Source organism: Amphiura filiformis, chromosome 13, assembly GCF_039555335.1.
Source record: "Amphiura filiformis chromosome 13, Afil_fr2py, whole genome shotgun sequence".
Classification (NCBI taxonomy): Eukaryota; Metazoa; Echinodermata; class Ophiuroidea; order Amphilepidida; family Amphiuridae; genus Amphiura; species Amphiura filiformis.
In genome coordinates, this window is record NC_092640.1 from 10,758,078 (window position 1) to 10,765,653 (window position 7,576).

Below are 7,576 nucleotides of genomic sequence, written 5' to 3' on the forward strand. Positions count from 1 at the left end.
GCTATAGTAGTTGAGCTAGAGCTGTTTGAAATTTTACACATATTGCCCCCTGTAGCCCATGACATTTGACCTTTGGGGTCGGGGGTACCCTAGGATGTATCTAGGGGTCATGGGCCATCATTGTACCAAGTATGGGCCCAGGGGCTACTTTAGTTCCTGAGCTAGAGGGGTGCAAAGGACTGATCTTGAGAAGGAGAAGGAGAACTAGAAACCACAGTTGTGTTTGACCAAACACGAATATCTATGCCCGTGGCCCACACTCTCTCTAACACCCCACCAGACCATCACTCTCTTATACTCCACGAGACACTCACACGCTCTAAAACAAACACAGCTTCAAATTTGTCAAACGAGCATTGCAATGTGCTAGATGTAGAACATCTCTCTAATACCCTATCAAAGCCTCACACTCTCACACTCTCTTATACTCCACCAGACCATCACTCTCTCTAAAACACCACCAGACTGGACCACACTCTCTCTAATACCCCACCAGATCCATCACTCTCTTATACTCCACCAGACACTCACTCGCTCTAAAACACATCAGGCTGACCCATACTCTCTCTAATGCCCGACCATACCCCCAGTCTCTCTTATACTCCACCAGACACTCACACGCTCTAAAACACTAACAGGCTGACCCATACTCTCTCTAATACCCCACTAAGCCTTCACTCTCTCTTATACTCCACTATACACTCACTCTCTCTAAAACACCACCAGGCTGACCCATACTCTCTCTAATACCCTACCAAGCCTTCACTCTCTCTTATACCTCATCAGACCATCAATCTCTCTCAAACACCACCAGACTGGACCACATTCTCTCTAATACCCCACCAGACCCTCTCTCTTATACTCCACCAGACACTCACTCGCTCTAAAACACCACTAGGCTCACCCAAACTCTCTTTAATACCCCACCAAGCCATCACTCTCTCTTATACTCCACCAGACACTCACTAGCTCTAAAACACCACCAGACTGGCACACACTCTCTCTAATACCCCACCAGCCCTCACTCTCTCTTATACTCCACCAGACACTCACTCCCTCTAAAACACCACCAGGCTGACCCCAACTCTCTCTAATACCCCACCCAGCCATCACTCTCTTATACTCCACTAGACACTCACTAGCTCTAAAACACCCCCAGACTGGCGCACACTCTCTCTAATACCTCACCAGACCCTCACTCTCTCTTATAATCCACCAGACACTCACTCGCTCTAAAACACCACCAGGCTGGCCCAAACTCTCTAATACCCCACCAAGCCATCACTCTCTTATACTCCATCAGACCTCACTCTCTGAAACACCACCAGACTGAGAATACCCTTTAATCCCAAAACATTGTGTCCCTTTAAGCGGTTAACCTCTTAACCCCATTGTACGTCTTGACGTATATTTGAAGCCTTCATCATTGCAAATACAGGTAGCTACCAAAATGCTACCTATTGCGATCCACTGTGTTAACCGGTCGTACCTATTTTGCTTTTTAAAGCATATGAACTTTGACCTCTGGGGTTGCGGCTAGCATAGCATACTTCTAGGGTCATAGGCCATCATTGTACCAAGTATGAACCCTGAGGGCGCTATAGTAGTTGAGCTAGAGCTGTTTGAAATTTTACACATATTGCCCCTGTAGCCCATGACCTTTGACCTTTGGGGTCGGGGGGTACCCTAGGATGTATCTAGGGGTCATGGGCCATCATTGTACCAAGTATGGGCCCAGGGGCTACTTTAGTTTCTGAGCTAGAGGGGTGCAAAGGACTGATCTTGAGAAGGAGAAGGAGAAGGAGGAGAAGGAGAAGCCGAAGACTAAACACAACAAATACAATATCTATGCCCCGTTAACACGGGCATAGATAACTAGAAACCACAGTTGTGTGTGACCAAACACGAATATCTATGCCCGTGACCACACCCAACCCCCCTTCCCTATTCACAAAACGAAAACTTATACCCCTTGGTATAAGCTTTAAATGATATAAGTATCATTATCATAGCACCTAAAATAAAAACCGCCCAATTGGGCGCCAAATGCAAAAGTTAGTGACCATCATGTGAAAGCCCTTGTTATAAACTTTAATTGATATAAGTATCATCCTCATAGCACCTAAAATAAAAAAGCGCCCAATTGGGCGCAAAATCCAAAAGTTGGTGACCACCATGTGGAAGCCCTTGCTATAAACTTTAATTGATATAAGTATTATCATCATAGCACCTTATATATAAAAAAGCGCCCAATTGGGCGCCAAATCCAAAATAAACTTTAATTGATATAAGTATCATCCTCATAGCACTTAAAATAAAAAAGCGCCCAATTGGGCGCCAAATCTAAAAAAACGGGTGACCACCCCCTTGGTCACCCCCTTACAAACCGTGACAACCCTTAAGGTGGTACGAAAGGCAAAATCAAGTTGCTCTGATTGAGATTAAAATAGACTTGTTGCAGAGAGATATGCAAAATAATCTTAATTCCAAAATTTGAAGCAAATCGGACAAACGGTTTTTGAGATATTGCTGTTGAAAGATTCTTTGTATTCTATTGTTTTTGCCAATATATTGATGAAGTTAATGAGGAAAATTGGCAAAATGTGCTCATTAATATTAATTTTGCCAATATTTTCCCAATATTTTATGAATAAACCTTCATACTACTTTTACCTTTAAAACATTTGACCTGAAACTTTGCCAATGTGTCTCTATGACCTAAACCTTTAACATGTGATTTTCCGCCCATCTAATTTGCATATTTGCATAATTAATTAGCTTTAAGTATAATGCTAATTAATTATGCAAATATGCAAATTAGATGGGCGGAAAATCACATGTTAATGTTTTAGGCCATAGAAACACATTGGCAAAGTTTCATGTCAAAATCATATAAAATAAAAGTAGTATGAAGGTTTATTCATAAGATATTGGTATAATATTGGCAAACATGAATATTCATGAGCACATTATGCCAATTTTCCTCATTAACTTCATCAATATATTGGCAAAAACAATAGAATACAAAGAAACTAAAACATGTATATCTTGACAACCGTATGTCCGATTTCCTTCAAACAAAAACTATTTTGGTCAGTGTATTTAGCTTAACTTATTCAATCTATTCAAATGGTTCTAAATTCAGTTTCTGTTTTCCAGTAACATCGTTTCGAACCCCCTTAACCCTCCTAACACCCATTAACCAACCATACGCCATGTCCCACAATGACAGCCTTTTGAGGTGGTCCAAGGCACCAATATCAAAATGCCTACACATTCCTTTTAAGGGAATTTTTGTCAAGTGATCAATTTCCTTGACGTACGATTCGGGCCGTTATCATTGCAAACACAGGTAGCTAACAAAACGCTAACCTATTGCGCTACACTGTGTTAATAGGTTGTACATAGTTTGCTTTTTAAAGCCTTTGAACTTTGACCTCTGGGGTTGCGGCTACCACAGAATACATCTAGGGTCATGGGCCATCATTGTACCAAGTATGAACCCTGAGGGCGCTGTAGTTCTTGAACTAGAGCTGTTTGAAATTTTACACATATTGCTCCCTGTAGCCCATGACCTTTGACCTCTGGGGTCGATGTTAATTCAGAAAATATCTATATAAGGGTCATGGGCCATCATTGTACCAAGCATGAACCCTGAGGGCGCTATAGTTCTTTAGCTAAAGCGGTTTAAAAAAAATACACATATTGCTCCCTGTAGCCTGTGACCTTTGACCTCTGGGGTCGTGGCTACCATAAGTTACTTTTAAAGGTCATGGGCCATCATTATACTAAGTATGAACCCTGAGGGCGCTGTAGTTCTTGAGCTAGAGCTGTTTGAAATTTTACACATATTGCCCCCTGTAGCCCATGACCTTTGACCTCTGGGGTCGAGGTACCCTAGGATGATGCTAAGGGTCATGTGCCATCAGTATACCAAGTTTGGGCCCCGAGGCTACTTTGGTTCTTGAGCTAGAGGAGTGCAAAAAGTGATCTTGAGAAGAAGAAGAAGGAGGAGGAGAAGGAGAAGACTAAACACAACAAATACAATATCTATGCCACCGTTCCACGGGCATAGATAACTAGAAACCACAGTTGTGTTTGACCAAACACGAATATCTATGCCCGTGATGACCACACCTAAACCCCTTCCCCTATTCACAAACAAAAACTTGGTGAGCACCATGTGAAACCCCTTGTTTTAAACTTTCATTTGATATACATGTAATGCTCATAACACTAGACTGGCCCACACTCTCTCTAATACCCTACCAAGCCTTCACTCTCATTTATACCCCACCAGACCCTCACTCTCTAAAACACTACCAGACTGGACCACACTCTCTCTGATACCCCACCAGACCCTCACTCTCTCTTATACTCCACCAGAAACTCACTCGCTCTAAAACACCACCAGGCTGACCCATACTCTTTCTAATACCCCACCAAGCCTTCACTCTCTCTTATACTCTACTATACACTCACTCTCTCTAAAACACCACCAGACTGGCCCACACTCTCTCTAATACCCCACCAGACCCTCACACTCTCTTATACTCCACCAGACCACTCACTCGCTCTAAAACACCACCAGGCTGACCCATACTCTCTAATACCCCACCAAGCCTTAACTCTCTCTTATACTCCACTAGACACACACTCTCTCTAAAACACCACCAGACTGGCCCACACTCTCTCTTATACTATACCAAGCCTTCACTCTCTCTTATACCCCATTAGACCATCAATCTCTCTAAAACACCGCCAGCCTGGACCACACTCTAATACCCCACCAGACCCTCACTCTCTCTCTCTCTCTCTCTCTCTCTCTCTTACTCAACCAGACACTCACGCTCTAAAACACCACCATACTGGCCCACACTCTCTCTAATACACTACTAAGCCTTCACTCTCTCTTATACCCCATCACACCCTCACTCTCTCTTAAACACCACCAGACTTGACCACACTCTCTCTTATACCCCCACCCCTTAACCAACCACACTCCTTGTCCCATCATGACAACCTATTGAGGTGGTCCAAGGAACCAAAATCAAAATGCCTACACATTCCCTTTTAAGGGAGTTTTTGTCAAGTGATCAGTTTCCTTGACGTACGATTCAGGCCGTTATCATTGCAAATACAGGTAGCTAACAAAATGCGGCCTATTGCGCTACACTGTGTTAATAATTCGTACCTAATTTGCAGTTTAAAGCCTTTGAACTTTGACCTCTGGGGTTGCGGCTACCACAGAATACATCTAGGGTTATGGGCCATCATTGTACCAAGTATGAACCCTGAGGGCGCTATAGTTCTTGGGCTAGATCTGTTTGACATTTTACATATATTGCCCCCTGTAGCCCTTGACCTTTGACTTGTGGGGTTGAGGCTACCATGGGTCACTTCTAGGGGTCATGGGCCATCATTGTACTAAGTATGAACCCTGAGAGCGCTATAGTTCTTGGCTAGAGCTGTTTGAAATTTTACACATATTGCCCCCTGTAGCCCATGACCTTTGACCTCTGGGGTCGAGGCTACCATAGGTTACTTCTAAGGGTCATGGGCTATCATTGTACCAAGTATGAACCCTGAGGGCACTATAGTTCTTGGGCTAGAGCTGTTTGAAATTTCACATATATTGCCCCCTGTAGCCCGTGACCTTTGACCTCTGGGGTCGAGGGTACCCTAGGATGTTTTAAGGGGTCATGGGCCATCATTGTACCAAGTATGGGCCCCAAGGCTACTTTGGTTCTTGAGCTAGAGGCGTGCAAAGGACTGGTCTTGAGAAGGAGGAGGAGGAGGAGAACCAGAAGACTAGATGGCACAGTTGTGTTTGACCAAACACGAATATCTATGCCCGTGTTTCCCACCCTAACACTCTTAATCCATCATGACACCCCGTATTCTAAAAGGGCTATCAGTATACCAACAACAAAAAATTAAAATTAATTAATTAAAAATCAAATAATACCCCTTTAATTGCATTTGCTGTGTAAACGCTTGAGGGCGCTCCTCCTTAAATAATGCAACAAACATGTTCCAAACAAAAAATAAAAAAATAAAAAAATAAAAAAAAATCTAAATACTCCTTTAATTCCAAAACGGATTGTCCCTTTAATGGCTGTTCCATCACCCCCTCGGCCCTTAACTTACCATGACACCTTTAATCCACCCTGACACTCTGTAATATTTTTGATTCTAAAAGGGCTATCAGTATACTGACTAAAATATTAAAATATTAACTTGAAAATCAAGGAATGCACCTTTAATTGCATTTGCTGTGTAAACGCTTGAGGGCGCTCCTCCTTAAATAAATCAATAAACATATTCCATGCAAAAAAAAAATCAAAAAAAAAAATCAAAAATCTGAATACCCTTTAATCCTAAAACGGAGTGTCCCTTTAATGGCTGTTCCATTTAATTTACATACTCCATCTGGAATAGCTTTATAACAATACCTATATACATAAGAATCAATTGGACACATGCTAATAAGCTATTGTCACATCCTGATTTAAGTATCCTTGGCAATAGCGCGATAAGCACAAGGCTAACATCCTATATACCTTCAAGGTTGACATCCTATATACCTCTTACGTAGAGATGGTGACATTCCCAAATATACACATACTGCTCCCTGTAGCCTATGACCTTTGACCTCTGGGGTCAATGCTAACATATAATACTTTTAGGGGTCATGGGTCATAATTATACTAAGTATGAACCCTGAGGGCGCTATAGTTCTTGAGCTAGAGATGTTTCAAATTTTACACATATTGCCCCCTGTAGCCCATGACCTTTGACCTTTGGGGTCGGGGGTACCCTAGGATGCATCTAGGGGTCATGGGCTATCATTATACAAAGTATGGGCCCCGAGAGGCTACTTTAGTTCTTGAGCTAGAGGAGTGCAAAGGAAGCGTCTTGAGAAGGAGAAGAAGAACTAGAAACCACAGTTGTGTTTGACCAAACACGAATATCTATGCCCGTGATGACCACACCTGACCCCCTTCCCCTATTCACAAACGAAAACTTGGTGAGCATCATGTGAAACCCCTTGTTTTAAACTTTCATTTGATATACATGTAATGCTCATAACACTAGACTGGCCCACACTCTCTCTAATACCCTACCAAGCCTTCACTCTCATTTATACGCCACCAGACCCTCACTCTCTCAAAACACCACCAGACTGGACCACACTCTCTGATACCCCACCAGACCCTCACTCTCTCTTATACTCCACCAGAAACTCACTCGCTCTAAAACACCACCAGGCTGACCCATACTCTCTCTAATACCCTACCAAGCCTTCACTCTCTCTTATACTCCACTATACACTCACTCTCTCTAAAACACCACCAGACTGGCCCACACTCTCTCTTATACCCTACCAAGCCTTCACTCTCTCTCTTATATCCCATCAGACCATCAATCTCTCTAAAACACCATCAGACTGGACCACACTCTCTCTAATACCCCACCAGACCCTCACTCTCTCTTATACTCCACCAGACCATCACTCTTTAAAACACCACCAGACTGGACCACACTCTCTCTAATACCCCACCAGACCCTCACT